This window comes from Oryctolagus cuniculus, chromosome 8 (genome assembly GCF_964237555.1).
Source record: "Oryctolagus cuniculus chromosome 8, mOryCun1.1, whole genome shotgun sequence".
NCBI classification, from domain to species: Eukaryota; Metazoa; Chordata; class Mammalia; order Lagomorpha; family Leporidae; genus Oryctolagus; species Oryctolagus cuniculus.
The window spans coordinates 124,281,704-124,305,789 of NC_091439.1; the positions used below are offsets into that span (position 1 = coordinate 124,281,704).

The 24,086-nt window shown below is 40.8% G+C and overlaps 1 pseudogene; it reads left to right on the forward strand.

The window, feature by feature from the left end:
- The window catches only part of LOC138843580 (oligosaccharyltransferase complex subunit OSTC-like), an 81,126-nt pseudogene that overhangs the window by 34,657 nt on the left and 22,383 nt on the right, over positions 1 to 24,086 (forward strand).

The window sequence follows — 24,086 nt, forward strand, 5'->3', positions numbered from 1 at the left end:
AGCATGTGCCAAACTGTACATACTCTGTGTATGTATGGAAATACTTGCCATTATACATGTGTCCAAATCCACAAAATGGGCAACACCAAGAGTGGCTCCCTTAATGTAAACTGTGAACACTGATGTGTCCAGAAACTGTCATCAATTGCAATGTGTTCTACAGTGGTGTGCTATGTGGACAATGAGTGAGACTGTGCATGTGTGGGGCAGGGACATATGAGAAGTCTTTGTACCTTCCTCTCAATTTTGCTGTTAACCTTAAGCTGTTCTAAAAGGAAAGTCTGCTTAAAAATAAAATTAAAAATGTAAATAGGCAGATTGTATACTATTCTGTAAACTCTTTGTTCTATCCCAGTTTGAAATGGAAATTCCTTCAAATCTGAATCAGAGTCAGCATCTTTAATTATGTTTTAGGCGTGGCCTTTTTCATCAGTGAAGACAATGAATATTGCAAAGGATATATAGCAAGCATCAAAACAGAGAGGGAGCCAAAAACACACAGTTGGTGAGCTGTCTGGATGAGCTAGTAACCAGATCAGTGGGACATTTGACTTGTGGTGACCAATGGAAAAACAAACCTATACTAAATAAATAAATAAATTCAAGAGTCTGACCTAGGCTAAGAGCTAAATATAGAGTTAAAGTTAGGTCCACACAGTCAATTGCAATTTCAGATTCAATCATTGCTAAGTCATCTATTCATTTCTCATAAGATTATTTTGTTTTTTCAGTTGGAGTATTTGATGGGTCAAGAGATTAAACCATGGTTCAACAATACTGGGGTACATTACATGTGCTATCTAGCAATATACTGTTATTAATAGCATGGCAACTTAATGCATCAAGAACATATTGTTGTTCACAATGACATCAGATTAGTGGTGCTATAATCTGAGCCAGGTTACCCAGATGTGGGATTCTTCCATGTAGCAGCTGTATACTGTTGGAAGGCAGAGCCAGAAAAGGACAGAAAAGAGCAGCGCATTTAGTGAAGCAAATGAACTAAATATAAAAATACTCCATGACCCACAGACACATCGGGACTTCCCAAGGCATCATAGCTACTCTAGTGCTTCAAGTCCAACTGTGGTGATCCATCCCCATTTCCCATCCCCTCTCTATTCACTCTTCTTTAGTTTCTGCATGGAGAACTAAATTTGATCTCATTGTGGCCTAATTTGCTTATCTACAGCAATGGGAGGTATAATCTGAGGAAAATTCTAAGGCAAGTAATAGTAAGAAAGAGATTTCAACCAGGCTGCCTTCAAAACAAGTACACAGCACCACACAGTGAGTTGTCTTTTTTATCACAATTATGCTACAGTTTTAAACTTGCCACCAGATGACTATCACTAAAAGACTATATCCTTTGCACAAATGAAAGTAAGTGAAATAATTTGGAGCTTGAACGACCAAGAGATAATTTGACAATAAAATTCAGATTTGAGGTAGTTCTGAAAAGTCCTTATCGAATTTGAGAATAATCGTCTCCACCTGTTTGAAGTTAAAGCTTCCTTCCACACAAAGGAAAGAAATGGATTTCAAGTAAGAGGATTTTCACTCTGCTGTATCCCATTCTTAGAACTGAGAAACTACACTAACACTTCAAATTTGGTTAGTTCAACCAAAAGAGGAACAAATAATCAAAACAACTTAAATACACTTTTTAAATACAGGTACTCGTTTCTAAAGCTCCTTTATTTAAAAATAATAAGTAAGTGGTGTCCATTTCGCTCTGAAGCACATGTACAACAATGAAATAAAAGAAAAAGCTCAAGACACACTTGAATGCACATTTCCTCAATTCAGTGGTTATATACTTTTTAAAACTTTATTTCAGAGAAACTTTAACTTCTCCCATCTACAGGTTCTAAGTCACAAAGCCATAGATGTAGATGATACAGTGCCTCACAATTTGCAACACAGTGTCCCTCAGTGTTTTAGACATTACTGCTGAATTAGTCAAATAACTAATCAGTGAGTCAACAAACATTGAACACCTTATTTACACAACCATTCTAGATGATGAAGCTGTGCTGATTTGACCTCTGTTTCTTCATTCAGCAAAAAATAGGTGCATAATTAAGCATAACCCAAAACACAACAAATAATGGCTGTAATGAAATCATCAATACTACAGAAGGACAAAGAAAAGGAAGCCATTTATGGTACAATTTTCAAAGTAAACAGAATATTTTCTATGCATTGATCCAGCTTTCTTTTGTTATATAAATTCGAAGTGTGAACCATTTCATGGCTATAACCCAATACTTAATAGTATTAGGAATGGTCAATTTATCATCAAAACAACACTAGAGACATAAAGCATCACTCATTTGAGTTTTCCTAGCACCATGACTACTACTTGGTTACTATTTATTAATCTCTTACCTCCTTGTTTGAAAGCTTAGCTGAGAATATTTCATGATAAATCAAAGAAGACAAATCTCAGAAACAATAGCATAAATAAAATACCTGTGTATACCAGGAGAAATTTGTCATGGACTTCTATTTCAGAGATGGGACAGTATAGAGAAGCAAAAATGCCTCTTTCTGTTGGAAAAGCAATTATTGTATTTATAATTACAGTAATTACTCCAGAGCTATGCTCCCATTTGGGTGTTGTGTGTATGTGTGCCAAAAAGAAGGGAAATGACTATTCACCTCTGTCTTTTCCTATATTCTTCTGTGCATTTAATCTTTGCTGCCTTCTGCATTTTACTGGGAAACTCACTTGTGAAAAGCATTTTTCATTGAGCATATATTAAGCACCTGCAATTTTCCAGTAATAACTTATGAGTAGAAATGTTGGTTAACATTTTGGAAATAGATTTCATTAGCTCCCCTTCACCGTGGTGGAATAAAACTCAGGCACATTTTAAGTAATTTACCACAATTCATGTAGCTAGTAAGCAAAAAAAAAAAAAAAAAGAAAAGAAATAAACCAGATATTTTAACATGATACCCTGTTCTCTTTCAAAATCCAACTTAGAAAAAAAGAACACCTTCTGAAACACTTGTTCACAGAGACCTTGGGGTCACGGGAACCACAGCCATTCTGATGTCCCAACAATGGGACAAGATGTTGTGGGGAAGACATGAGAGCCAAACATGCCTCTCACTTGATCTTGCTTGAACACTTATTCCCAAGAAATAATAGCCTTTTGCTTCAAAGGAAAGGAGGAAATGGCAGTTTGGGGATAACAGTTTGCACTGGCAGTTAAGACACAATGTCAGAGGGCCCAAGTTCCAGTGCTGGCTCTGGCTCCCAACCCCAGCGTCAGCAAGTAGTGCTCACATGCTTAGGTCCCTGACACCCACGTGGGAGACCCAGATTGAGTTCCCCACTGCTGGATTCAACCTGGTCCATCTCTGGCTGTTGGAGGAATTTGGGAAGTTAACCAGCAGATGGAAACTGCCTCTTTCTCCCCCTCCATCCCTCTCTTTCTCTCTCTCCATCTTCCTCTTTTTCCCTCAGCCTGAAATTATAAAAATCAACTCTGAGTGGGTGGTAAAAGGTGTGTGTGTTTGTGTGTTTGTGTGTATGTGTGTGTGTGTGTGTGTGTGATTTATGCCCAATCCCTACTTTACTCATAAAAGTCTGCAATCATGACAGATACTTCAGATTCAGAGTTAGTTAAAGGAATCCTAAGTACTTAAGACTCACATCACAAGTATGGTTACTTGTGATAGGTAAGAAATAGAGCCAGAGTTCACTGCCTCAACCAACTAGGGCCTGACTCTGCATGCACTCAATAAATGTGTTTTTGCATTCCATTGAATTGCATTGAATTAAATAGGATATCGCATACTCTTTTCTGCAATGATAATTAAAAAAAAAAAAACCCTTTATTAACTATTTCATTCCTGTCAAGGTTTTAGCATGTTCCCTATTGTATGTGGGTTGATAGAATAGTAAATGAGAAAGTTATAGTTTAGTTTTTCAACTGAGCGTATAATGATTTTTACTTGCAGTGCATGAAGGACAAGCATTGCAAGTCGTGCTCAAAAACAAGGTGATGAATAACAAAGCAATTTAGAGGCCAGATGTTCTCTCTAAATGGAGCATCTAATTCTTCCTAAGGCTGAGTTTCATTCTGCAGACCTAATATGCAAATACATCTACTATCACATAAATTTCCACTTCTGTATCTGAATCTCAGTAAAAATCAGAGGGAAAGCATGACTGGAGACAACTAGAACTGTCTCTGGAGTTAGCGTCTCAGCCACGTTACTGGCATTGTGTGTGTGTGCCTAGGCTAACATTTTGGATCATAGCTATCCCACAAATTAAGTTCCAATGCAAACCGTTTCTTGAGACTCTGGTGAGGTTTGACAGAATCGAGGATGAGATGTCATTAAGAAAAAAGACCAAGTAGAATTCACGGGAAGAAAGGGCTTCTCTGGGCAGAAACAGGCCTGAATGCATGCTGGCTCAGGCCTTTACACATTCAAGTCAGTACCCCACAATGTCACGGAGATGTCACCAACACCATCCCTCTATTATCTACATTGTGATAACACAGGGGTGTTTTGGAAGGAATCTGAATTACAAACATGATACAAAGTTGTTAAGGAAATGTGGACCCAGAAGGATGAAGAGAATCTATACCCCATGAGTACATGTCCACGTGGTCCTCTCCACCAGAGAAAGACTGATGTCCTGTGCGTTATTCCTTGTAAGAGATCACACGGTCCTTCATAGCAGACGTTTTTAAATGAAGGTTTACTGTGTAGAGTGGTATTTGAAAGCATATCCATTTGTAAATGAAGAGTTCCAAGATCAGCTTATACACTTTAAGCCCCTGAAATGGATTTGAGCAGTAAAATCCACATGCATTACATACATATGACAAGTCCTTCGTGTTTTTATTGCAATCTCTCATTTGCCATACTTTTTTTGTTTTAAAGATTTATTTATTTATTTATTTGAAAGGCAGAGTTACAGAGAGGCAGAGAGAGAGAGAGAGAGAGAGAAAGTCTTCCATCTGCTGGTTTGCTCCCCAAACGGCTGCAATGGCTGGAGCTGAGCTGATCTAAGGCCAAGAGCTTCATCCAGGCCTCCCAGGTGGGTGAAGGGGCCTACACACTTGGACCATCTTCTACTGCTTTCCTAGGCCACAGCAGAGAGCTGGATCAGAAGTGGAGCATCCAGGACTGAAATCAGCACCCACATGGGATGCCGGCACTGCAGACGGCAGCTTTATCCACTATGCCACAGCGCCTGCCCCTGCCATATTTTTACAACTGGATTCTCATCCTTTGTTTTGCCCCCTGATTGATGTAAGACTTTTTTTAGAGTAGCAAAAAACAGGGTTGGGTAAGAAATAGATGATCTCTCTTCTGCTTTTGAAAGGCAGAAATCTGTGGGAAAAGTTCTTTCTAAATACTAATCATGTATTTTCCTTAGTCTGCAAATAAATTCTCCCTGGTCTATTCTTAAAGATTCATATGTGTATTCCCCCTGTGTTTTATGACTTTTCAATGACAGCTTTGTTTTAGGATGGAGGTCAGTCTTCATCTGATGCAGAAGAATCACAATAATAGCCTAATAACGTAATAAAATTAGGGTTGTAAGCCCAGGTGTCTTGGTGCAATGTCAGTTTCACCAAGGCAAGAGTAAAACAGGCGTTTACCCTACTCCTTCTGCCTGCCAGGCTGAAAAACTGACCTAACAGGCCGGGTCCTTGCTTGAAGCTAAATGAGATTCCAAAGGGTGTACATTATCCATACAATGCATGTGGGTCTTTTTTTTGCAATAAGGAATTTCCAGTGATTTTATAGGTGAGTGTCTTGTTGTTCACATACAATAATAATGAGTCGTGGAGATCCAAGATGGTTGAATAGGGAGAGTCACTCTGGATTTAGCCACAGGAAGAGACCAAAAACCAAGGGAAGGATCACGTTCCCAGGGTCAGTTGAAGAGAAGCTTTCAGTGGAATCCTACAGAGCAGAACAGAGACTCTATGGAACAGCAAAGACACAAAGCAGCTGGCAGTGTGCTAACAGCAACCCCTGTGGCCGGCACAGATGAGGGAAATGCCGGGTGGGGGGCTGTGCTACACTGAGTCAGATTCTGTGGTCTGCAGCTTGGATCTGCCCTGTGACAGAAGTGCAGCTTTAATCTGCCCTGCGTTCAACTTGGTTAAAAAACCAAGGGACTGGTTAGTCAAAGAAAGTATATTCCCATCTTGTAAGTGACTGGCTGGCAGCCAGGGCATGGGTGCCATATTAGTAATGCCAATCCGAGCTTATTTATATGGTTGTGGTGGAATTTCCTTTCTTTCTTTTATTTTTTAAAAGATTTATTTTATTTATTTGAAAGACAGAGTTACAGAGAGAGGTAGAGACAGAGAGAGAGGTCTTCCATCTGCTGGTTCACTCCCCAGGTGGCTGCAACAGCCGGAGCTGTGCCAATCCAAAGCCAGGAGCCAGGAGCTTCTTCACGTCTCCCACATGGGTGTGGGGCTTGGGCCATCTTCTACTGCTATCCCAGGCCATAGCAGAGAGCTGGATCAGAAGAGGAGCAGCCGGGACTAGAACCAGCGTCCATATGGGATGCCAGCGCTTCAGGCCAGGGCATTAACCCACTGTGCCACAGCGCCGGCCCCTGTAGTAGAATTTCAAAAGAATCAAATTGCAAAGATGATTTGTGGCCAAGGCTCAGAGCAGGCATACTATCAGTTCCACCAAATTCTATCAATAAAAGTAAGTTGTGCTGGCACCATGGCTCACTAGGCTAATCCTCCGCCTGCAGCACTGGCACCCTGGGTTCTAGTCCCGGTCGGGGCACCAGGTTCTGTCTGGTTGCCCCTCTTCCAGGCCAGCTCTCTGCTGTGGCCCGGGAGTGCAGTGGAGGATGGCCCAAGTCTTTGGGCCCTGCACCGGCATGGGAGACCAGGAGAAGCACCTGGCTCCTGGCTTCAGATCAGCGCAGTGCACCAGCCGCAGCACACTGGCCGCAGCAGCCATTGGAGGGTGAACCAACGGCAAAGGAAGACCTTTCTCTCTGTCTCTCTCTCTTACTGTCCACTCTGTCAAAAAAAAAAAAAAAAAAGGAAGTTGTAACACCAGATCAGATTTAAGATTCAAGAGGAAGACAATTATGCTCCAACTATCCATGAGAAATCTGCAAAGTCATATTGCAAAGGTGTAGACTCAGAGATCTGTGAAGAATCAAGGCCATTTTTGTCATCACTTTTCACAAGAGGTCTTCCATGCATGTTTGAGATAAAGATACAGTGAATACCACTGCCTATTGCTAAGACTACCTATATTTGGAACATGAGTTAACATAAACATTCATTTTGCAAACAGCTCTATATTCAGTTTTCTAACTTCAGTGAATTATTATTTAAAATATTTTCTATGGGGCTGCATTTTGGCACAGTGTGTTATGGTCCATTGGGTTAAGCCATGGCTTGTGGCACAGGTATCCTATATCGGAGCACTTGTTTAGGTCCTGGCTGCTTGGTGTCCAACCTGGCTCTCTTTCAGTGCATCTGGGAAGGCAGCAGAAGATGCCTAAGTGTTTGGGCCCTTGGCCACTCACATTGGAGCCTTGGATGGAGTTCCCAGCTCTTGGCCACAGCCTGGCCCAGATCTTGACCATTATGGACATTTGGGAAATGAACCAGCAGAAGGAAGAGTCTCTCTCTCTCTCTGTCTCTCTCTCTCTGCACTTGATTATGTTACTGTCTTTTAAATAATTTAAAGAAATAATTTGTGGGTAGTAGCATTCGGTCTAGTGGTTAAGATAACAGTTATCCACAGTCCATATTGGAGACCAAGGTCCAGATCCTAAGTCCAGGTTCTAGCTAATGCAGATTCTAAAAGGCAGCAGGATGGCTCAAATGATTGTGTTCCTGCCACCGACATAGGAGACATGGATCGAGTTTCCCGCTCCCAGCTTCTGTCTGGTCTGCTCCTGCAACAGCAGCTGTAGGCACTTCAGAGGGAGAATTGTGGATAAAAGCTCTGTCTGTCTGCTCTGCTTCTAAGATAAATAAGTCAGATGTTACACTTACGCTCAACCAGTCATTTAGGTTTTGGAAAATAAAGAGAATAGAATCTAATGTGTTCTACATATTCTAAATTTTGTCAAAAAGTTAAAACAGTAGTAACCCAAGAGCAATGTTCAAGGTATGAACTCAAAGTACAATTCTTTAAAGTGATAGCAATCTAAAATTATTTCCTTTGATCTTCCAATTTTCAGTAACCTTAAAGCCAGTAAAAGTCTTAAATCCATCATTCGTTCAAAACATAAAGGTAATGAAAGCACTGACAATCAATATTTATCTTCAAAATAAGTCCTCATGATCATAACTGGGACCAGTAGATCATGGTTAAGAATGAGTAGTATGGCCGGCGCCGTGGCTCATTAGGCTAATCCTCCCTCTGCGGTGCCAGTACCCTGGGTTCTAGTCCCAGTTGGGGCACCAGATTCTGTCCTGTCTGCTCCTCTTCCAGCCCAGCTCTCTGCTGTGGCCCAGGAAGGCAGTGGAGGATGGCCTAAGTGCTTGGGCCCTGCACCAGCATGGGAGACCAGGAGGAAGCACCTGGCTCCTGGCTCCTGGCTTCGGATCGGCGCAGCGCACCAGCCATAGCGGCCACTTGGGGGGTGAACCAACAGAAGGAAGACCTTTCTCTCCATCTCTCTCTCTCACTGTCTAACTCTGCCTGTCAAAAAAAAAAAAAATGAGTAGTCCACATCTAGTTAATGTACCTTCTATCTATGATTCCATTGTTTGACCAGAGGAAATAAATGGAAGTTTTTACCCACTATTCTAGGATGCAGTTGGTACTGAGGTAATGCGGACAGTGAGGGACTGGGCCAGCCCTCTGAGCTCCAGGATCTCTCCCTGTGGTTCTTCCCTGCCAGGGAAAGCAGGGCTCCTTGTTTTAGCTATGAAAAGAACCAATCCAGGTGAAAGCCTCCAGCAAGCAGCAGACAACAGCCTCAGACAACAGCAGAACCTCCTCTGAGACACAAACACGTGAGAAGCCCGTAGGCTGCAGTGAGCATCCATGACCATCCCGCGAAGGCTGGAGACCAGCAGCCTTCCATCAGGTGCCACACTGCAGAAGCCGGGAAACCACAAGGCTCCCGACAGGGGATGCTTCTTGAGAGGAGGAGTAGCAGGATTCATCAGCATGTTTGCATTTCTCACCCACCTGATAGAATTAGTTAGGAGGAACCCAGGGAGAAGAATAGATTTACTAGGAAGTCAGAATCTCCTTGTATATATTTAAAAGATTAAAACTATAGTTCCTTTTTTTCTGAATCTTGAACAGTTGAAATTGGTCATGTCAATGGAATTAGATAATAGAATACATTAATGTAAAAGCTATTTCTTTGTCTATAATACCATTATTCCAAAATGGAAATACCAAACCAGGGAAGAAAACAGTAAATTATACATAGTAGTCTCCACGTAGGAGAAGACAATAGGATAAACACCCAAATAGCTGAGAATAATCTGAACTATGAATGCATCACATTGTATAGTTGTATTTTTTCCATAAAACAGTTCACTCATACAATTTTAAAAAGAAATTATTCTATCTGCTCTCATCTGAAATTCCAAGATCAGCCCAGAAGCACTTTTCCATCAGTGACACAATCAGTTGCTGCAGGGTTGGGTATCAGAATACAAGTTGCTTTTCCTTTCCCAGACTGGGAGATGGTCTGAAAATCTTCGTGGGCTAAGACTGCATACACTGTAAAAATGGAGCAAGAATAGTTACACTCCTATGCAGCAATTATTCTTGCTGTCAGCAGGAGCAAATGTCACCACCAAAGGAAATTCTGAGTCAAATGTACTACCAGGCAGAAGTCAAACAGCCCTCCTGAGTTCCGTCTTAGATTCCCTGTGAAGTCTTTGGGAGAACAGCCATGGCTCACAGCTCAGTGGATGTGGAGGAAAACAGACCCGGGCAGCAGCTTTTGTGTGAGCTTAGGGGAGCTGTGAGGAGCTGTCCAGGGCTGGGTGAAGAAGGGCCATTCCCCAGGTGTCCACTCCCCTTTTACACACACTGCGACAACCCTCATGGCACCCTACCTGAATCCCACCTCCAAAAGCCTGTTTCTTTTGCTCCTATATCTATAGCATCTGTTGGTCATTTATCTTCTGGCTCTCTTATTCATGCAGGAACCACCTTCTACTTGACAGAAGTTTCTTTCAAAAATTTTATTTGAAAAGCAGAGAGATACAGAGAGAAAGACAGAGAGAGAAAGATCTTCCATCTGTCAAATCACTCCCCCGTTGCCTGTGACAGACGGAGCTGGGCCAGGCTAAAGGCAGGAGCTCAAGCACTCAGTCTGGGTCTCCTACTTGGATGGCAGGGACCCAGGTTCTTGAACTACAGCCTGGGAAGATGGGATCAGGCGCTCCCATATAGGAGGAGGATGTCCCAGTGGCACCTTAATGGCTGCACCAAATGCCTGCTCCCGAGAGAAATTTCTTAGTGGTCATATATCCTTGGGATAGTACCTCTTCCCTATTCCTGAGTCCCCAGGGGCTGTCCCACACGGCACTAGGAAGTTACAAGGTGGAAAAGCAACTGCTCAACCAATAAGCCGGCTTATGGACAACCACCACCATGGCGCTGGTTCTGACAGCCTCGGGCCTACTGTGGTTGTCACTTTCAAAGGTCAAATGAACTTTTATTTTCTGAAGCAACAATTCTGAAAATCTTATGAGTTATCCCTGGGCCTTTCAAAAAACATGGAGGTTGTACTTTTAAAATTCTCTCCCCCTCACTCCTCTTGCTTTATTCTCCTGAAAGGACAGATTTTGTTGACACATCGTTGCTTCCCTGTTCATGCCCACTCTGTACTGTCTGATTAGGTGCCACGAGCGTATACTCAGAGATCTCTGGGCACAGTCAGCACTCAAATTAAAACATGCTATTCAGGGCACAGCAGTGGTGTTTCTTTGGAGACCGTCCCATAGCATTTTAGGAGCCTTGGCATTTGCTAAGAAGGCTGCAGGCAGCAGGAGGGAGAGCCGACTCCACAGTGAGCCCTGGATGAAGGAGAGGAGTGGCGGTGACAGGAGAGGAGAGGGACTAACAGGCACAAAGTGGGGGGGCTGGGGACAGTGGCAGCCTTGGCAACCGTGTGGCGAGAAGCAGGCCACCGAGGGGCTGTCAAAGGCAGATAAGCACGCATGCATGGCATTCAATTTGTGCTGGGCCGGAAGTCAGTGATGCAGTGAATGACGCCCCCCAAGAGCTTCCTTGAATAGTTTGGAAATTAAACCTCCTTCTCAGACCTCATGATAAACAGCAGGCAGGGCAGTGCTGCCATGGGAGGGCAGAGGAAAAGGAATAGCAAGTGTGGGATCTCCAGGGAAGCTTCTATTTCAGGGGAAACAAGTGCATTGGTTACATAAAGTCAAGACACTGAATTCAAAGTCCCAGAAAACCCATCGAGCAAAGGTGATGCCCTCAATGTTCTGGTTACCAGAGTTGGGGGAGGTGGACAAGCAGTATTTTCACAGGGGACAGCCAAGGGCCTGTTCAGATCAGCAAGGCCCACAGGATTAGAAAAGGCACAAATGCAGTGAACGGCCCCATGAATGCTCCCAGGGACCTCCAACCCCCAAGCCTGGCAAGAGGGACACATCAAGAGGAGTTGCTTTGGCCATACCTAGGCTGCCCTCCCCAATGCACCATGTAGACTGGATATTAAAGAGACCCAGACAGGACAGATCAACACAGTGACCCCAGGCCTCTGCCCTGAAGGAGTGTGTGTTCTCCCTGGGATGAAAAGGCATGAAGCACTCAGTGGGTCTCCCTTCTGAAACACGGACCGCCTTTTCCAGGCTGGGCTGGGCTGTCTCCCTGTTCTTGCTCTTTTCTCTGCCCAAACTCTCCTTTCTCCTCTCATTGTCCCTGACTAACCCCTAATCTTCCTTATTAACTTTGACCTTCAAAGATCCTTTCCTGATTCTTTTTTTTAATTTTTTTTAACTTTTATTCAATGAATATAAATTTTCAAAGTACAGCTTATGGATTACAATGGCTTCCCCCCCATAACGTCCCTCCCACCCACAACCCTCCCCTTTCCCACTCCCTCTCCCCTTCCATTCACATCAAGATTCATTTTCATTTCTCTTTATATACAGAAGATCAGTTTAGCATACATTAAGTAAAGATTTCAACAGTTTGTTCCCACACAGAAATGTAAAGTGAAAAATGCTGTTTGAGTACTAGTTATAGCATTAAATCTCAATGTACAGCACACTAAGGACAGAGATCCTACATGAGGAGTAAGTGCAGAGTGACTCCTGTTGTTGACTTAACAAATTGACACTCTTGTTTATGGCGTCAGTAATCACCCTAGGCTCTTGTCTTGAGCTGCCAAGGCTATGGAAGCCCCCTGAGTTCACCGACTCTGATCATATTTAGACAAGGCCATGGTCAAAGTGGAAGTTCTCTCCTCCCTTCAGAGAAAGGTACCTCCTTCTTTGATGACCCATTATTTCCAATGGGATCTCACTCGCGATCTTTCATTTAGTTTTTTTTTTCCCCCCAGAGTGTCTTGGCTTTCCATGCCTGAAATACTCTCATGGGCTTTTCAGCCAGATCCACATGCCTTAAGGGCTGATTCTGAGGCCAGAGTGCTGTTTAGGACATCTGCCATTCTATGAGTCTGCTGTGTATTCCACTTCCCATGTTGGATCATTCTCTCCCTTTTTTATTCTATCAGCTAGTATTTGCAGACACTATTCTTGTTTATGTGATCCCTTTGGTTCTTAGTCCTATCATTATGATCAATTGTAAACAGAAATTGATCACTGGGACTAGTGAGATGGCATTGGTACATGCCACCTTGATGGGATTGAATTGGAATCCCCTGGTATGTTTCTAACTCTACCGTTTGAGGTAAGTCAGCTCGAGCATGTCCTGAATTGCACATCTCTTCCCTCTCTTATTCCCACTCTTATATGTAACAGTGATCACTTTTCAGTTAAGTTTCAGCACTTAAGAAGAATTGTGTATTGATTACAGTATTCAACCAAAAGTATTTGGATAAAATAGTCCTGCCCCACCCCAACCCAACCCACCACACACAAATGTTCACATAGACTGTGTGTTTGTGTGTGTGGCCCCTTCCATGATGCCAACTGCATTGTCCCCTACTTCCCTGGGAGCATTTTATTCCATCACCCCCTAGATCATCCATGTGGTAGTGCAGAGACTCAGGAACCATATGAGCCTTCCTCAATTATATTCTCAGGACACGAGCTTGTACCTGGCACATAGTAGGAATCCAGCAACCCTACCTAAATGAATTAAAATTGCAACGAAGGACTTACAATTCATGAAAAGTATTTTTTGTTGTTGTTGTTACTGAGTAATAGCAGCATTGGACTATTTGCCTTGTCTAAGTGCTCCTGAAGGATCACTCCAGTTATCACAGGAAATGAAAGGCTTTTGATACTGATAAACTGAAACATGGTAGTCTGGTTCCCCCACTCCCAAGTCTTTTTCCAGGCTTCTTGCAATAACCAACTAACAGTTCTTGTTCTTTTCTGACCCAATTCCCTATGCCACATGGCCACAACATCCATTCTCCATTATGTAGACCAAGTGGCCTTCCTAAAAGAGAACTTGAACACGACACTTGCTTTCAAAGATCCTTCATCGGCCATCCAACTCTTCGCTATAGCCTGCATCTGTCAGATTCACCTCAATCTACTCAACATGGAATGCAACACCTCCTGTTATTTGACCCCTTCCCACTGCCTCAGCCTCACATCTTATCAACCCATGCTTCAAAGTGTATACTATATCAAAACCAAACCACTTGGTTCCATTGCTGTTAGTATATTGGGATAAAATAACAAAGATACTATTGAATCACCTATTTACAAAAGTGTCAACTCTACTTCCTAAGTATGAAAAATTACACCCTTTTTCTCTTTCTCTTTTTTAAGGCTAAGATTGTATTTATTTATTTGGTTGTTTTAAAAGCAGGAAATTGACAGAGAGGGAAACAGAGCTTTCATCCACTGGTTCACTCCCCAAATGACTGCAAAAGCCGGGTCTGGGCCAGGCCAGAGCCAGAAGAAGCCAGGAGATCCAACCTGGTCTCCTACATAGGTGGCAGAGGCCCAGACACTTGGGCCATCATCTGCTGCCTTCTCAGGCACATTAACAGAAAGTTGGATCAGAATTGGAGCAGCCTGGGCTCAAACCAGCACTTCCATTTGGGAATGTAGGATGCGCAACTTAACCCACCACACCACAACACTAGCCCTTGGTGTACATTTTAATTATGTCTGTATACAGTCTTTTAAAGTTGTCTCATATATGTTGGTAAAGAAAGGATCTCATGGTGTAAGTGTCTCTTATACAGTGCACTATAGGGTGGAGCTAATTTAAGGTATGATGGATCCTCAGCAGTCTTTGCATACGATGAATGGAGTTCGAGTGTAGGTGGCCTGAATATGTCCTTTTGCATGCACCTGACACACCCTTGGTCCCACAGCTCTCCTGTTGCACTTGAGCCACCATCTGCTGCCTCCCCAGGCACATTAACAGAAAGTTGGATCAGAATTGGAGCAGCCAAGGCTCAAACCAGCCCTTCCACATGGGAGTGTAGCATGCAGCTTTTTTACCTTGATATAAGATCTGCAACAGAGAACAATAAAGAGCATTGTTTCCCAGCAACTGCTAAATAGCTCAATCAAAATCACATTGATATAAAAACCTACCCAGAACCGCCACTTCTCTTGCATACTTGGAGGATTGCATACATTTTGTAGAACGATGCACAGTGGAAACAGACTAGCCCTGGGTAATGCAGATGTGAATCAGAGGCATGCATTATGCATAAATGCCTAACTTTTAACTACCGAATGTTTCCAGGATGACACAGATATGCCCCAGCTGTATGCTACAGGGTTCCATCACCTTCCATATAAAGCTATTTCTTTCTGAGAATGGCTTACTTGACTGACGGTGCAGTCATCGTGACAATAACTAATAGATCTTGTTAACTGAGATCTTTACTTGAGTTTGAATTTGGCCATCACACTTTAAAACATACTAAATTATTAACAATTCTGTGAAATGAATACTCTTTTCCCATTGACACTCTATCCTCTATTTAACATATTCAAATATCCCACTTACCATTAGGCTAAATACATCAGGATCTATTTCAGATCCCTTTTCAACTAATTTATATGAAAGAGAGTTGCCAGTGCAATAAGTCGCAAAAGGGGAGTAAACGTCTCCACAAGGTTTAAATTTAAGGCTTATTTCTTCCTTCTTACTACAAGGCAAGCTCAAATGTCAACACATCAGCACATCATTTTCTTCTCATTGAGCTGTTTGCCTGGTATTCACAAATCCAATTACTTTTCAGTGGCACCAAACAAGATACTTACATGATTTTATTCTGCAACTCTGAATTTCCTTCCTGCTGCTTTTTGCTTTGCTGGCTTAAAAAGAAAAAAAAAAAAAACCACCCTGCCATTTTTTCGGTGATGTATCAGCAGGTCTCACTCTCATCCTGGGTGAAACAAACATTCATCCCAGAAGCGAGCAGCAGCCTTGCTTCACACTTTAAACCCAGGGAAGATGAGACATCCTGGGGTAGCATTCTCATGCCAGGGATAATGTTCAGTTTATGACAGGCATGAAATGAAAGTTCTCACTGTACAGTTTATTTATTACTTTTTTTCTAAGGTCCTGATCCGGGAGATTGTGTAAATCAAGTCGTCCTTACCTTCAATCTCCTCCCCTTTAGAAGATTTTCATGTTACTATGAAGATCACAGAACGCTTACATGTAAAAATTACATGGGGTGGGAATTATCTTTATGCTTAAAACTATATATGAAATTTGTTCTCTATATATAAATAAAAATAAAATAAATGCATTTTCTCATAGTTCTGGAAGCTAGAAGTCCAAAATCAATGAGTGTGCAGGGTTATATCCCCTTCAGAGTCTCCAGAGACAAGCCTTCTTTGTCTCTGGACAACAGCCCTTGCTGTTCCTTGGCATGGGCTATCATTGCTCTAAAAGTCTGCCTCCATCTTCACACAGCCATCCTCCTGCTGTCTGATTTTATGTCTACATTTTCATTTTTTTAATACAGACATCAGTCGTTGGATTAGACACTGTAATCCAGTAACATCTATGAAGAGCCTCCGTCCAGTTAAAGTCACATTCACAGGTTCTTGATGGATAAGAATTTGGGTAGAGACAGTGTTCAACACAATACAGAACCACGTAAGGGCTCTATGCAAGAAGCTAACTTTACTGTGTGCTTTTCATGCAAAGGTCTCATCGGTCTGTAGCACTAATTAACACTTAATTCCCTTAAGTGCTACGTATCAACATGATATCTTGTTTAAATATGGACAGTACTTACCAAACATTTCAATTTGTTTGAAATGTCCCACACATAGCAAAATCAAAGTGTATTTGATCATTTCATCTCTTAAAAATGAGATACATAAATGAAATTCAATTCCTCAATTTTTAATTAATATTGTCACCAGACATTTCAGGCTTCAAAGACCTTTTGCATTTTACATGTATGCTACAATGACAAGTGCAGATTTAAAAGCTTTAAGAAAAATATTTAAAATCTAATATGATAATAAGAAAGAAGTTTGCTCAATTTTAATCTTGATATTTTTCGTTTGTTTTTTTTTTTGTTTTTTTTTGTTTTTTTTTTTTTTTTTTGACAGGCAGAGTGGACAGTAAGAGAGACAGAAAGAAAGGTCTTCCTTTGCTGTTGGTTCACCCTTCAATGGCTGCCATGGCTGGGGCAGTGCGGCCGGTACACTGCACTGATCCGATCAATAACAAACAAACTACACAAGCGAAGGGTAAGAACAACCTTCTATTGTATATCAAATTTCTGAAATATAGAATTTACAGTAAAGGAGGTTTTACAAGTTCAAGTAGACCCTTAGATTATGTAACCTTGAATTCCCAACTACTTCAGCAATATAACCCATTAAAATAGATTTTTCCAGAAAATCCTAAGGCTTCTTTCATGAGACTGTCAGAGGAATTTTAGGGACAATTTTTTTTCTTCATTCACTTTCACATCTAATTCATATTTCTCTTCTCCAAACCATGAGAGAAAAATGTTAAAGGTGTACTTGCATGTGAAATGCTTGTAGTAATTTGAGTTCCGAAAACTGATAAATCTGTAAGTAGGGAGACTGAATTGAAAGGAGGCCATCAAATTTAAGTTTCAGGTTAAACTTAAATGGTTTTCAGATTGATGGTAGAATGAGGCCTTAGAAAAGTGACCGTGGTGTCACCCCCACAGTCTCAAATCACAGGTCCCCCCAACCTGAAGTGTTCAGGTAGAGTGGACACACCACTGGGTCCCCTTATCAGGGCTTGAGACAGGAAGCCCCCTCACCTGCTACATCAGGGCTTCTTAATTCATGGATCCTTGATCCCACAGAGACTCCGCCCCTGGAAATCAGGTGTGTGAATGCCCGAGTGTTGTCCACAGCATTGTATGGGAATAAATCATTAAAGTCATTATTACATATGGAAACACAGGAAATATCACGGGATTTGCCTCAAGCAAAAGCTGCACAAGAACTCAAAGTTAATTTACTGAGTAATAGAAAGATATAAAACCTCTTGGGGATTTCAAGTAGCCTGTACTTGCATGTTCATTTCTAACTCCTGTGAATTTAAGAAAGTTTAAAAAAAAAAACTCACAAATACCAGGGTGTACTTTAGAACCAAATCTGTTCTCCTGGATCTGAACACTGAGCAGAAGTATCTCAAAAGGGAGTCTACAATGGAATCTACAATTAACCTACTTACAAGATCATTAATGTCACACGATAATGAAATATTTGAGCACAATATAGCTTTTTTCTTTAAGTTTCTAAAGTCAAGCTGTTGATGCAGAAACAGAAATAAATAGAAATTCAACTAACTTCTACTTTTAGATCTCTTGTAATTATGAGGTTGAAAACCTGCACCAATTGAATTCCCATTCATTTGGGGCATGAATGTTCAGCACTCTCTTGAATTTAACATAGCTATAAAACCTTTTGCTATGCGAAGCATTTGGAAGTATTGCTCACAAATAGATAATAACTGAGGCAATGTTAGCAGCATTTTCACACTGATGTTGCACTAACTCACCCTTCAGAATCCGAGATTTTCCTTTACCACATCCCTTACCTGTGACACAAGTTCCAGTTCTCAGGAGCTACTGGAAACTGGATTAACAGGCAGAGCAGGTGAGGAGTCACCACTGGAAATGCGGCCTGCATTACTTCCACTAAGTGAAATGGTTCTCCATCTGACTCACGGGTTTTTTTCCTGCACTGTTGGTGTCTTTCTTTTCCAAACAGAATCTGGCAAAGGAGCACTTTGAAAAGATAGAAGAAACCCCTAAAAACAATTTTTAAAAGATAAAAAAAACCCACGTTTAGATTGTTGCCCAAAAAAATTGAAATCTATGCATGGTAGTTTTCTCATAATATGCATTTTCCAAAAAACACTTTGAAGAACCTCTCATACTGTACAATACCACTTAATATCATTCAAAAGTCCGATAAAATCACCTTTGGTGAGGAGTCACAGTGGAAACCACTGGAGTTAGCGGTTGAGAGGTGATCCAAGGAAGCCTTGTAGGAGGTTGAAATGTTCTACTGCCTAATGGTTGCAGGAAGGGTAAGAAACACTCCTCAGGTTTTTTTTTTTTTTTCACGTATTTTCGTAATTACAGATTTTGGAACATGAATCCCCCCTACTCTCTCTCCTGACCACATTCTTCCTCCTCCCTCTCCCATTCTCACTTCTAATTTTTACAAAGATCTATTTTCAGTTTACTTAGTGATCATAAAGTTAACCTTACGCTAAATAGAAGAGTTTAAAAAAATGGTATGAAGAAAAAAAACTAACATTCAAAATTTTCCTTAAATATACTCATGTAGTATGGTTTCACATATGCATAAACATGTGCATATTCTACTTTAAGAAAAATACTTGGTACATACATTTCAAGCAAATCTTTGGCTACTTTGTACATTACTGGGTAATGTGTCAAGATGGGGCTGGCTCTGAGGCACAGAGGGTTAGGTCACTGATACATGAAGCTCACAGCCCATATCAGAGCTCTGGTGGAAGTGCCCGCTGCTCAGACTCCAATCTAACTTCCTGCTGGTGCCTCTTGGAAGGCACCATGTAGGAGACTCGGATGGAGTTCCTGCCTCCTGACTTCAGCCTGGTCCAGTCCTGGCCATTGTGACCATTTGCGGGGGGTGACCCAGCAGGTGGAAAAATCTGTCTCTCCCTCTTTCTCTGTCACTCTGCCTTTCAAATAAATAAAAACATCTTGTTTAAAAAGAAAAAAAGCAATGTGTCAGGGAAATTGGGATGACCACTAGGCATTGCTTTCCTCTGCCAGAAGTCTGACACAATCTATATTTTGAAGGAACTGCTAGCAATAATAAGAGCGTAAATAAATTACAATGTAAGCACACATTTTTTCACACTCTGCTACTCTGCACAAAGTAAGGGCAATCTATTTTAAAAATCATCACAGACAACAGACAAGATTGCAGTGTGACTAACGGCCATGTTTGCATACTGTGTGGATGAAGATGTAAGTATACATGAAAAATTCCTGCATTGGTTGTGTTATTAAGAAGTCAGAAACAATCCCAGGTTGGTATTGTAGCTCACAAAGCAGCAAGTATAGGTCATTTTAGATAAAACATCCAAGTTTAGGCCTTCAGATTTGCCACAATTTGAATTAACACAAATATCAGTTCATAACAGAGTACTACCAAAAAGAAACACAAACATCAGATTCACAACAAAAACCAACAGAACCTTTCCAAAATGTCCGTTATTGAACTTATCATATGCTGATTTTACATTCCCTCATCTGAAATGCATAATGAAAAAAAAAAAAAACCAAGAGATTGATTGAGAAAATGAGAGTAAGAAGAAAGAATAAAAATGATTTGGCATATTTGAAAGGAAGCAAATTGCACTTCTGGAAGTAAAAAGTATCAACACTGAAATAAAAACTCAACTGATTTTTTTTCTGAAAAACTAGTTAAACACAGCAAAAAGAGTTTGAGCCATCTTCAGAAAGTTAGTGGAAAATGCATATCATGGAAAAACTGCCTAGCCTTGAATTTTTCTGCACAGAAATAAATTTATCCTTGAATTCCATTTTCCCAAGAACTTTTTGAAATACCTTCACACTCTATAGAGAAGTTTGAAGAAAATACTTCCAATGAAGAACAGGGAGGTGGAAAATGGAGTAGTTGAGAAACACCAAAGGAAAAAAAAAAGAGGCTAAGGGAGGTATACATCTATAAGTATTTATATATAAGTGTGAATATATATGTACATGTATATAAAAATAGGACATGACCCCACAGATACAGGAAGTATAATGCTGAGACATAGTACACACCTAAGTGAAGAACCTCAAAAATAAGAGAAAATCTGAATTGTAGGAGGAAAGAAAATCAGGTGGCCTAGAACATACAATGTAGCACCATTAGACTAAGAGTAGAGATCTTAAATGCAATAATAGTTTCCAGAGAACAGTGCCAGAATAGCTAAAGTACTAGGAAAGGAATAACTTTCAACCCTAACTTATAATCCCACAAAATTATTTTTTATCACAAAACATGAAATAAAAACATTTTCCCTTGGGGGGGAAGCATGCCATATGGGCATCGGTTCAAGTCCCAGCTGCTGCACTTCCCATTCAGCTTCATGCTGATGCTCCTGAAAGTAATGGAAGACGGCCCAAGTACCTGGGCCCCTGCACCCAAGTGGGAGACCCAGATGAAGCACCTTGCTTTGGCCTGGCTCTGCGTTGGCCAATGTGGCCACCTGGAATCTCTCTCTCTCTCTCTTTCTCTCCTCTCATTCTATGTAACTCTGACTTTTGATACAAATAATAAATCTTGAAAAAAAATCAAATTTTTCCTAAACAAAAACTTAGAAAATATATCACCAAGAGAGATTCATTAAGAGAATCTATGCAATTAAATAAGAAAAAAAATCACAGAAAACTCTGCTATAGGAAAAGGGAAGTTGAGCAAATAAATTGGTAACCCCAGAAGTAAAGGATCAAAGAGTTCATGGAAAATGAAGTTAAAAGATAAGTTTATTTTGATGCAAAATATCTGAAATCCATGTGTAGTTTTTATTTTTTATTTATTTTATTTTTTATACTTTATTTTATTTATTTATTTTTTTAATATGGAGAGAACAGATTTCATGAATTTCAATGGTTCTAAGAGTACAATGAAACTTTCCTCTCTCCCTCCCTCCTCTTTCCTTTGTTCTTTTTAATTTTTTGAACTAATTTTTTGAACATTTTCCATGAACTTTGAAGACATCTCACTTACAAAAATCACTGTAGCAATTATAACTAATAATATGGTTGACTGTCACTGTTGTGGGTGGTTACATTCTGTAAGTCATCACACACAAGTTAAGCAGTGAGCACGGCGCCTGTGAGCTGCTGACCACAATATTTTCATCAGCTTATCAATATATCTTTTTACATGCGTTTGTCTTAAACATTCTTTATAATACGTGTTTCTTATGAATACACACACATTTATTTCTCATGAAGTAATCTTCTGATTATGGCTTTCTGTGTAATGTATTCTATGGCAGCTGGCTTGTACTACATTCACTCTCCCACTCAGTGCACGTACACATGTATGCAGTGCTGTCACACAGTAAAAACACGCAGTGGCACATACTGTACAGTCCTATACAGGAAATACACACGGCACTGTGAATGTGCACTGTACCAAAAAAAATACACTCTTCATGCAAACAATGTTCGGCTTCGGGAATGAAGGAATTGAGGAACCATACCCAGAATACCTTGATGCCATGCACTGTTTTGGTCTAATGTATACCAATCCCTGACCTTTGAAATATTAAAAACTGGGACTTTGGGTCCAGTTGCCTTTTTTTTTTTTTTTTGACAGGCAGAGAGGACAGTGAGAGAGAGAGACAGAGAGAAAGGTTTTCCTTTTGCCGTTGGTTCACCCTCCAATGGCCGCCGCGGCCAGCACTCTGTGGCCAGCTAACCGCGCTGATCCAAAGGCAGGAGCCAGGTGCTTCTCCTGGTCTCCCATGTGGGTGCAGGGCCCAAGGACTTGGGCCATCCTCCACTGCACTCCCTGGCCACAGCAGAGAGCTGGCCTGGAAGAGGGGCAACTGGGAAAGAATCCGGCGCCCCGACTGGGACTAAAACCCAGTGTGCCAGCGCCGCAAGGCGGAGGATTAACCTGTTGAGCCACGGCACCAGCCCCAGTTGCTTTATACAGGTTGGTTTGCCAATGACCACAAAGTAGGCCAATGTCATTGGTATTACAAGTCTGCTCTTCCACATAACCCTACTTCTGTGGGACACTTAGTAGGTATTTAGAATGCTTCTACAGCCCACCGATCTCCACAACCTGCCTCACTTGGAAGTTTGACATCTTTACTGCTGAATCACCTGTTGAAATGTGCATCAGCTAACACTATCAAGAAGTGTTTAAAATGCTCCTGAGTGACTTGACTACAAATTTCAGCTTTCAGTTTCACAATAATGCTGTCCATACACTTTTTTCAATCAGTGATCATCTCATGAATCCATAAATTTAACTGCTTTTCCATCTTTTCCGTAGCTCCTTCACATACTACACATCTTCCTTTGCTACTTTTGGGAGTGGTGCCAAGCAAACAGCAGTGGATTTTCCTTTTCCATTTCTTGTATGTAGCATTGAAAGGCAGAGAGATAGAGAGAAAGTCAGAGACAAAGACAAAGGCAACAAACAGGAAGAGAGAGTTCCCAAAATGCCCATAATGGCTGCATCTGGACCAGGCTCCATCCAGGCGCTGGGAACCCAATTAAAGTCTCCGACTTGGTTGGCGGGGGTCCAATTACTTAAACCATCTCTGCTATCCCTTAAGTGTGCATTTGCAGTAAACTGGATTCAAGAGCAAAGCAGGGACTCAAACTTGGGCATTTCAATACAAGACATGGACAACTAACTGGCATCTTAATTGCTAGGCAGAATGGCCACCCTAAACTTATCACTTAATTCCATTTTCCACAATTCCAGTAATTCCACTTTTTGAAGCACCCTAACTTCACACATCCTGCCAGTGAAAAGACATTTTCAAGACAGACAACAGACATCATATAACTATATGTTATCTTCAATACATAAAACTTAGTATCAACAGATATAGGAAGTTTGAAAGTAGAAAGATAGAAAAAAATATCACTGTGTTTCTAAATCTGTATATATGAAATTTGTTTACCTTAAATAAAATCTTTTAAAAAGTCATGAAAAAAAAAGAAAAAAACCCTCAGGGTAACACTAACAATATACTTACAGAGATAATGATAAAACAATTCAGCAGGAGAATGCAACAATTCTAAATGCATAAGCACTCCCAAAGTTTTATAAAGAAAAAAAAAAACAAGTGTTTAGTCAAAATGAAAAGTGAATAAATCTAACAGCACAAAACAGTATTTCAAGACAATTTTCTCTGGTACTGATAGATAAAAGTAACAAAAAGTAGCAATAATATGGCATGGAGTAATAAGCAGATCCCGTGAACCAAATAATTTTGAAACAAAACATTTTTCTCAAGTACACAACTGTAAAAATTGAACATTTTAGGTGCCATAAACCAAGGTGAAACAAATATCAAAGGATCTATAAAATATACTTTATACAATTATAATGTAATCAGTCAAACAGATTTAAAACACCATGTATCTGCAAACATAAAAACAGCTTAAACCAATTAAGAGATGAATATATCAGAGTAAAATCAAAATGAATGTTAATCTGGGATAGTCTCAAGATTTTCTGCAAAGTTCAGAAAATCAACAAGAATATATACATGATGCCCCAAACCAGTGAAATAAAAGAGAACACTGTGTGAAACACACACACAAAAATGTAAAACATAAAAAGATAGGTAAAGAATTCCGAATAGTGATTCCCTCTGTGTGGAAGACAGGAGTAAGGAGAAACAAAGTTGTCACTGCTATTGTTTTTTTCACAATAGCTAACAACCTC